The sequence below is a fragment of the Pinus tabuliformis genome, chromosome J, assembly GCF_031772625.1.
Source record: "Pinus tabuliformis cultivar Carrire ecotype Pingquan chromosome J, CPIR1, whole genome shotgun sequence".
NCBI lineage: Eukaryota > Viridiplantae > Streptophyta > Pinopsida > Pinales > Pinaceae > Pinus > Pinus tabuliformis.
In genome coordinates this window covers 1,513,502,349-1,513,511,960 of record NC_142295.1, presented here as the reverse complement: position 1 = coordinate 1,513,511,960, position 9,612 = coordinate 1,513,502,349, and the positions used below count along the sequence as shown (strand labels likewise).

Sequence of the window (9,612 nt, the reverse complement as noted above, 5' to 3'; positions counted from 1 at the left end):
AAAAAAACATGAAACAATAATTTCCAATAAAGAACCTAAGGGACTTCCTCCCTTCTCTTCCATTGCTTACTTTCCTTACTGGCCGACCCAAACAAAGATAGAACCACCATAACCCAGACCCTGTTAACATAACAATCAAAAAATGATATGGAGAAAACATCGGAGCTTATACAATAGGGACAAACCAAGTACCCAAACCATCGCAGAGCCACAAACATACACCCAAGAAGACTCCCACAGGGCAAAGGTCATGGAACCCACATAAAAGCCTTTGGGAACAATTCGACTCCAAATAGAGAAAAAGCCTTGACCCATCCCCAGAAAATTCGAAAAGACAAAACCCAAGAGAGAAACAGTAAACTTCCCATCCCCAAGTCCCAGCAATGCCACATCGAGCCAGAAGGATGTCCCAAGGACTGACCGTAAAGAAAGATACCCCATATAAGCCCATCCTAGATGAGATAATCCGAGACTTAACAAACACAAAGACCATGTCGGACAGATGGACTTGTTTCAACAGGCAAAGACATGCATGCAGATGCATAGAGCCTCTCTTTCTTACAAACCTCGACAATTCAAAACCAGTTTACCTACGCAGGGAGAAGACTAGCCTACCACCTCGCCTGAATTAGCGTCATTCCACAGAGCTCGGCACCACCCTTCCACACTCCTCTACCGTGAATAGGACACTTACCAACTTCTCTCATGGAGCAACTAACCAAATGCCAAAACCAAAATGCAATAGCATTGTCACCTCCTGCGAGAGTATTTACACCATGCATGCACGGAGCCACCACACCATATACCTCAAGCATGTGGAGGGTGGTGGGTTTGTACCAAAAAGCGTCATCATTAATTTGTCATCATAAAATTATTGTCCATCATTAATTTGTCATAATAAAATTGTTATCCAGCGCACACCCCAATCAAAAATTAAAAAATAAAATATTAAATTAAATTAATATTGGTAAGATAAAATGTTAAATTAAATTAATATAACCCATTTAATTTTCAAGGCCAAAGGGCTCCCCTCGAAGTGGAATGAGGAAAAGACATTTGAAAGTCCAAGAATTACATAACGAGATTTTCAAGGTGCTGATTAAACAAAAAAGACCTACATGTTCCATGAAATTACATAACCAAATTAATGAAAAGACCTACATGTTCCATGAAATTACATAACCAAATTAATGAAGACATTTTTGACCAGTCAATTTGTGCTTATTGGATTTAAAAAACAGATGGGACAATAAATTAATTGGATTTAAGAATCAGATCGGGGGCAATAAATTAAATAGATGAAGAGAATTTATCGTTACATAAATCCAAACAGATGGGACAATAAATTAATTGGATTTAAGAATCACATCGGGGGCAATAAATTAAATAGATGAAGAGAATTTATCGTTATATTTTAATATAAAAGAAGCTATTAAAATATAATTATTAACATAATTATTAAAATATAATTATTAAGACTCAATATTCACCTCAAAAGAAATTTAATAAATACTAAATTATAATGAAAAAAAAACGTCATAATTAAATAGTATGAATAATGGAAATTTTAATAAATACTAAAATACAATGACAAAAAAAGATCATATGAAGAATAAATTTTAAAAATACAAAAATTAATTAAACTTATTAAATAAATTTACAAAATAATTTATTGAATAAAACTTTAATTAATTATTTTTTATGTGTAAGTAAAAGAGTACATCACAAAGTTCAGTTCTTCAAAATCTTACAACTTGCCCTGCTAATTTTATTGGCCAAGGCCAATAGGTGCAGGCCTAGATACAAAATAAATTTCCAAAATAACAAAGAAAACCATAACAGGAAAGGAAATGAGACGTAAAATAGCTGGAGGATCAAGATACAAACGACAACAACCTTTAGCCAACAACGACCATTAGAAATTATAAAAATTAAGTGGAGCAAGATCGTTGGTACCGAGCTAAGTCATGTAATGGACATGCTTCTTCGTATGGGCCAGTCTGCTTTAAGACTCTGCGCCTCATCTGAATACGCCTTTGCCTCATCACCAAGGGCAAGCGATCATGCATCAAATTGTATTTAAAGACTTTATATCTCAAATTGTGGAGGAAAAAGCTGAACAAGTGCAAGTATATCTCAGGTTGTGGAGGAAAAAGCTTATCAAGTCCAAGTTATCCTCTGCAAATTGGATTGATTTAATTTTGCATAGGACACGTTTTCTCAAATGATTCTCTAAAATCTTTCAAGTTTTTTTTTCTTACAGGGAATTTAGAAGTTCTTATTTAATGGAATTTAGATTTGCAAGTTTGCGTAGCAAAAATTGCAATACTGAGCACAACTTAACAACGCATCAAAGAGTTCATATACACGACTTAAAAAAGCATCGAAGAGTTTATATACACAGGAAAAATTGCAAAACAACAATTTCTCATTCCGCCATTCTGTTTTTCTTACCGAATATAATATAAGTGTTGTCTGTTATATGAAAAAAACGCCTCCTTAACTAACGACCCTTAGTTGCAATTCAGTTTTGGTAGCAAAAGCAATATTCCGAATATAACAATGGATTCCAACTGTTCTTATTCCCATCTTCCTTTTGTATTTCATACACGAACTACATAAACATACACAAGGAAGGAATGGGCAAGAGAGCGATCTAACCCATTTCTCTGTCCCAACCCTGACCCTGAACTGAAGCTCGCACAGAGCTCTCAAAATCAAAGGTATGGATCATATCCATCGCTGCCTTTTCTAACCACTTTTCGGCCTCCGCCATGAAGGACGGACTCAATCTGATCATGAGAACGCAGAATTCATTCAGATCGAGAGCCCCATCGCCGTTTAAGTCGCCTTCTTCGATCATCGCCCGGAGCTCCTCGTCCTTCATCCATTCCATGCCCAACACCGCAGCGTTCTTCTTCAGACTATCGAAGGTGATGACGCCTCTCTCTGCGTCCGCCAGGAGACGGAAGCCATTGCAGAGCTGGTCCATTAGGCCCTCTTCACCGATTGTCTCTGCCATCACCGGCAGGTAGTCCTCGAACACCACACCGGTTTCGTCTTCTTGTCTTACTCTTGCCATCGTTAGTTCCCTAAAAAAATTGAACTAAAATTGAGTGAAATACAGACAAGAATGAAATGCGGAGTACCTTTGCGGGAAGAAAGATACAGAACATAGGATGGAATGGAAGTCCAAATATGGATGGCCTATTTATAATAACCGGAAAATATGGTATGGATGGTTCGGAAGATCTTCAGAGGATCCGCTGCATATGAATATGGTCCGCGTCTCCCCCAAGAGCCAGACAACAAAGAACAGTTGAAGCTTGCGTGTCATCGCAGAGGGCAGCCAACATTAAGCAATGAAGTTTCAGGGATTGGAGAAAGATATGATTCGTGGGCATGACAGGCGGCATTCCGGCAGCCCAAGAAACGTGGTAGGGCCGCGTCCTGGTAGTTAATGCAAGTGGGCACCGTCTATCCAAGTTGTAAGGAAGCGCGTAAGGAAGGCATAAGCAATCAGATTGACGCGGAACTCCCAAATCCTTACAAACCAAAAGTCATTAAATAATTTTCAGATTTTTAACTAGACGCCGAGCACTAATATAAATTCATTTAAAACCAAGTCGTTCGACGTAGAAAGATATCGGTGTATATAATGATTGAATTATTATTGTGTCAGTTCTTTTTTAACAATATATTAGTTTAGCCTAACTATGAGAGGTTTTGGTTTTCTTTTTAAACATATACATGAGGTGATTTACAATCCTCAATCTAGCATGGAAATGAGGTTATAGTGAAAGGTGAAATAATAATATGGAAATGAGGTTATAGTGAAAGGTGAAATAATAATAAAAATATAGGGAGATATTTTTCATTACATTTAAAAATAATGAAATAATTTTATATTGATAAATTAAAAAATAATTTAATAAAAATTAAGATGTTATATTTTACACAAAGATATTTTGTTACAAAATGATTAAAACATAGAGTATATATTTATTTTAATTAAGTATAATAGAAATGTATTGTTGTACATAAATATAATAAATATAGCATAAATTAGCACAAATATATAAATTGAATTTATAGTAAATATTAAAACACTTATTTCATAATACATTTCACATTATCAAAATTAACAAATTAAATTATTATTATTTTTTAAAGAAATAATTATAAGATTTACTTTAAAAATTAGATTATAGGCCAAAACTCTTACATTATTATTCTAAAATGTAAACATGAAAACATTCATGTGCGCGTACAACTAAATAATCATTCCTGGCACTGTACTTCTGGCTTATACAAAAAAAACGTTATCACTAATAACTCAGAAAGAACCTATGATCCAACAATACCGGTAGGGAAACTGGGAAAAAGAAAGTGGAGGCTTCCCACGAGGAATGTGAAATGGAATCACAATAAGGTTGAGTTCAACAATATGGTTCTTTCCAATATCATCTCCTTTTACCTATAAGGGCTTCACACTTTATTATTACAATCATAAGTAACAATAATCATGGTATTTTAGATTTATCATCTCCTTTTACCTATAAGGGCTTCACACTTTATTATTACAATCATAAGTAACAATAATCATGGTATTTTAGATTTTGTGAATGAAGACCATGATTGTAATATACAAATGCAACAATCTCACAACAACACAAGTAAGAATTTTACTAAACATGGATGACCATATATTATCATTAACATTTTTATGGCTAGACCTAATGTTATTGTTCTCAAGTTTATGATTGTGAAAATGAATTTTCATTATTGTTTGAGTAAGCTTTTCTTTAAACATCATGACAAAATCATAATTATTTTTTTGGAGAAAGCTTATATGTGGCTTATATCTACTAAAATGGAAATAATCTAGTGAAAATTTGGAGTGTTCATTAGAAAGGTTGTTTCTTAGTCATCACAAATTCACATAAGCTTATTAAAAAAACTATAAAACATATAATTAATTTTGCCGATTTTCGTAGTATGATGTAATTTATAAATCTTAACTTATCTTTTACTTTTACAAAGCTTTCTCTAATGGTATAAATAAAGTTAACATGGATGATTATTCTTAGAAGAGGATTGGATTGTCTTAGACAATTTACATTAATTGTGATTTTATACTAAGTTCAGATTAGATAAATCATTTTATATTCAATTCTTACGTAAAATGTGTTTTAAATAATACAAACACTTTATTCCTTCATCTTGTTTCTTCCTTCATCTTGGGGATTCATGTCACATGCCCATTTTATCACAGATTGTTTTCTTGTCTTACTTAACCATTTTAAAGAAAATCCAAGAATAAAGATAAAGAATTAAAACTAAAAATATTTTCATTGTAACTATTTTTTAAACTTCATTTACAAAAAATTTCGCCTTCCTCAAATTATATAGTAAAAATAGAGATCGAGAGTGGAGAGAGATCGATTACATCACACTTGATACAATTATTGATCACCACATGTACAAATATATAAAACATGAATTACTAACTCCTGCATTAGAAACAACAACATCTAGAATAACTCCTTGTAACTCATAATGACAACTACACATGACATGGAAGCATTACTTCCAACACCCTCCATTAATGTTTACATGGGAAACACTAAAAACACATATTACAACAGTAAATAAGTCTTTGTCGAATTTGTTTGTTATGGTCATCACTAGCACTCATATCCACTTTGAAATCTCACAATTTCCACTCTTTTCTTCACCACACTTTCGAGCTTCCCACTTGATCCATTTAATACATAACCGCTTCAAACCATTGTTGACATACTTTGCAGAATTGATGTTTCTCAACCTCCCAAAGTGCAATGAGTTATTCTCGATATTGAACCATCCTATGGAAGTGCCACCTTTGTTGAATATATGGCCTTCAACTATATTCACTAGTTATCTAGGATAGTATTCTGGGTACAAAATGTCTTCAGCAGAGAATTCTACAACTTGACCTTATAAAATAACCTTTACTGACGCTCATGAAGCACGACTAGTCACACCACTTTGACCTTATTAAGAACTACCTATGACTAATGCTCCCGAAGCACGATGAGTCACATTAGTCTGTTGAATAATTGATCTATTCTTTGTGGTTCTGCATCATTTGATTCTTGTACAATTTAATAACGACATACTACTTCAATTCACACCACAAACTCGAACATCTAAAAAAACACACAACATAACTGAATTACACAACAACACATAGCCATTGATTCACAAGAATATAACATTTGAATTGACCTTTATTTTAGCTGTAGATCTGAGTATAGTTATTTTTGTGCTAGTGATGACGTTGGCATTGTATCTGAATTTATGAAAACGCAACATGGCCTTCTCTCATGCGGCCTAGATTCCTTTCTTTTGTTGAGCAACTTGATTTGACATGCAAATATATGAGCAACAACATCAATCACTTCTTGAAAAATCCAGGTTATCTCTCGAACTTTATGTTACAACACTGACTTAGCAGTCATACTTTAAAGTGATCACCATTGCATTTCTCTGAATTAAACAATTGGCTCTCAACCATATAATAAGGTGCATGCGGCAAAAGAAGGCCTTTGGCCATATTTGTAAGACACTCAGGCAATTCCGCCAATAAAATTGGTCTCAAACCCATTATTAAAATAGCCTTAAAGTATAAGGCTCAAAAAATAAATAAATAACGTTTTGACAATCAAGCCTTATAAATACATGTGGCTAATTCATTTGGTTGCCTTTTAAATAATATGAGCATAAAGTTTGAAATCAAACTCGTTGTATTCGAGCTGTTGTTATGGTCATCCACTAGATTTCATGTCAATCCAAGATTTTAAGCACAATCTAGAACCGATCACCGCCACTCTGCAAGAACGACCCTGTACCAGTGACAAGCAACCATTAAACTCTGCAATTATGCTATCCTCTACACAGAGATATCTCCCGTAGAAACAACGACAATGTGGTGGCCCTTATGTGAAGAATTCATTGGTCAACATCCTTTACCATTAACTGCAACATATGGGACTGCGTGTGTTTCTTGACTTGGGCGAATTTGAGTTGGAGGATTACTTTCCAGAAAAATACATTACGCCATTTGCTCTGGTTTTGTTCACATCGCCATTCTCCCTAGTGTTTGGCAAAGCTCACCTTAATACTAGCAACTTATGAAAAACGTGCATAGCTCCACGTATTTGACCTCTTCCTTCTTCTTCCCAGTGGCTCATGGGAAGAAAGAGGAATCTTTCTGGAGGCTAGTTGCTTGTTGGATACAAATGTAAAAAATAAGCACACAGATCTATAAATCCCAACACAAATTAATTTGAAATGTTGCGTACTGATGTAAAAACAGGCACACATATTTGTATATCCCAAAACAATTAACTCGAAATCCAATGTAGCTCAAACACAGTGAATAGATCTACACATAAACATAAAATTTATTCACACAGCCACTCCACACAGAAAGATCGCCTATCCTATTTATTTACAAAGGAATAAAATTCAAGGTTCTCTCACATTTTCCTGGCTTTCCCGTAAGGGAATCAAGCTAGAACCTGCTCTGATACCATGTTAAAATATAGATCGAGAGCATAGAGAGATTGATTGCACACAAAAAATCACACTTGATACTATCATTGATAACCATAAGTACAAATATATAGGACATAAATTACTGACTTCAACACATCTATATTATGACTACAACTCACGCATTGGAAAGAACAACATCTAGAATAGATCCTCCTAACTCCTAATGAAAACTACACATGGAATTTACTTCCAACGCATATGCTCATTTTCTAGTTTATAGATCCATTTTCTAATTGAATTTCACATATGCATTCACCTATTAAAATATAGGGTAGTAGTTAGATGGATTTGACATAGATTGAAATTAGATGCTCTTTCTCATTGTGTTGTACCATTACAAAAATGATGGCGATTATTGCAAATTTGGTGTGTATCTAACACGATATTTAGGGTTTGGTACATTAAACATTTTAGTATGTGTTTAATATTAATTAATAGAAAAGTTCATTTTTAGCAAAAAGTCTTATATTAATTAAAGGAATAACTTTTCCTAAAAGGTGTCATCTACAAGATTAAGCTCTAGTGCCATATGCCTTGTGAATCCTAGTGCACATGGCTTTGAGAATGCAAGGTTTAACATCATGGAGGAGAAGGATGGGGGTCATCAATGTGGAGCAAGCCCATTTTTCCTTTATCCATTTGTATGCACATCTCATGTGTTATTATGGAGAAAATAGGGGATAGGGTTCTTCTTGCCCTCTTAAGTATTAGCACAGGCTTAGTAAAAGGTATTAGCACTAACTTAGTAGAAGGCTTAAGGGTGAAGCAATTTAGAAGTGGTGATGGATTCTCCTCCAAGTTTGTTTCCATTGGCTTGAACTCCAAGTTTGTTTCTATTGTCTTGAAATCAAATATGTTGGTTAGTTTTCTAAGTCTACCCACTTTTTTTTGTGGCTCAACCCTTCCCTATTCTACAATTTATACTTTGTATTCTTAATTGGCTAAATTAGGACCACTAGTGTGTGATCTAGATGGATATTGGTGGCCACCCACCTATTCCACTTGGACCCCCACCCTTGTTTCTTTTTAGTTTCCTTAATTTTAGCACAAATTATTATTTTTAGCAATTTTTCGGGTCTTAAACTTCCGAAGCCATTTTTAGGGACTAAAACACGTTTTTAGGGAAAACAGAGAGACAAGATAAATATCAAACCTAATAGCTTGTTTGTTTTCGACCTCCTCTTTCGATATCTTCGAGACAAGGTATTATGATATCCAAACAAAGATCGTATGCCAAAGTTACGACCTCGGGAAGTTGATGTACCAATTTACTCAAACAAACCCCACAGTTTTGGTGCTTCATCTCCTAGGGTTAGGTTTTTGGATGTTTAGGGTTTTCCATTGTTTCTCAATAATAAATAGATCTTTGAGCCTAATTGTAACACAATTCAGAGACATGTAGACGCCACATCTCTTCTCAAAGATAAGCTACCATCACCCAAGCTAGTTTATTTTTATTTCTGTATGTAAGAATATTTTAGTTCTTCGATATTAATGAAATGAAGTTTTATTTTTGTTGCATCTCTGTGTATATGGGTATTTATGTATTTTGTTGCGTTCTTGCATAAGTCTAGATCAGTGGTATCAGAGCAATCTACTCTTTCTCTATCTTTCTTTGCATGTCCCCAACGAGGTTAGGGTATAAGGAGTTAGGGTTTGATCTAGTTGAACTTTACAAGACCAGCCTCGCAAAACCTGATGGCCTCCCATGGTAGAAGAAAAGAAAGACGAGGGGGCAGGAGATCCTTTCAAAATACTACTCAAGGAAGCCCTCGAGTGACAAAGGAACACGATGATGGATAACTTTGCCCAGATCCTTTGACGAATACCCATAGGCGATGCATCTTCATCCAGCAGCCACTATGGAGGCACCACTCCTTTTAAGGTATAAGTTAACTTTGATATTCCCATATTTGAGGGCCAGATAGATGAAGACGTTGTAGATAAATCGTTAAATCTATTGGAAGGATATTTTTCAGTTCATGACTTTCCAATCAGGAAAAGATTACT

General features: G+C 34.6%; 1 pseudogene; it reads right to left on the bottom strand.

The window, feature by feature from the left end:
* Positions 1-2,410: 2,410 nt before the first annotated feature.
* Positions 2,411-3,227, bottom strand: LOC149233231 (calcium-binding protein KIC pseudogene; annotated as a pseudogene).
* Positions 3,228-9,612: the final 6,385 nt, after the last annotated feature.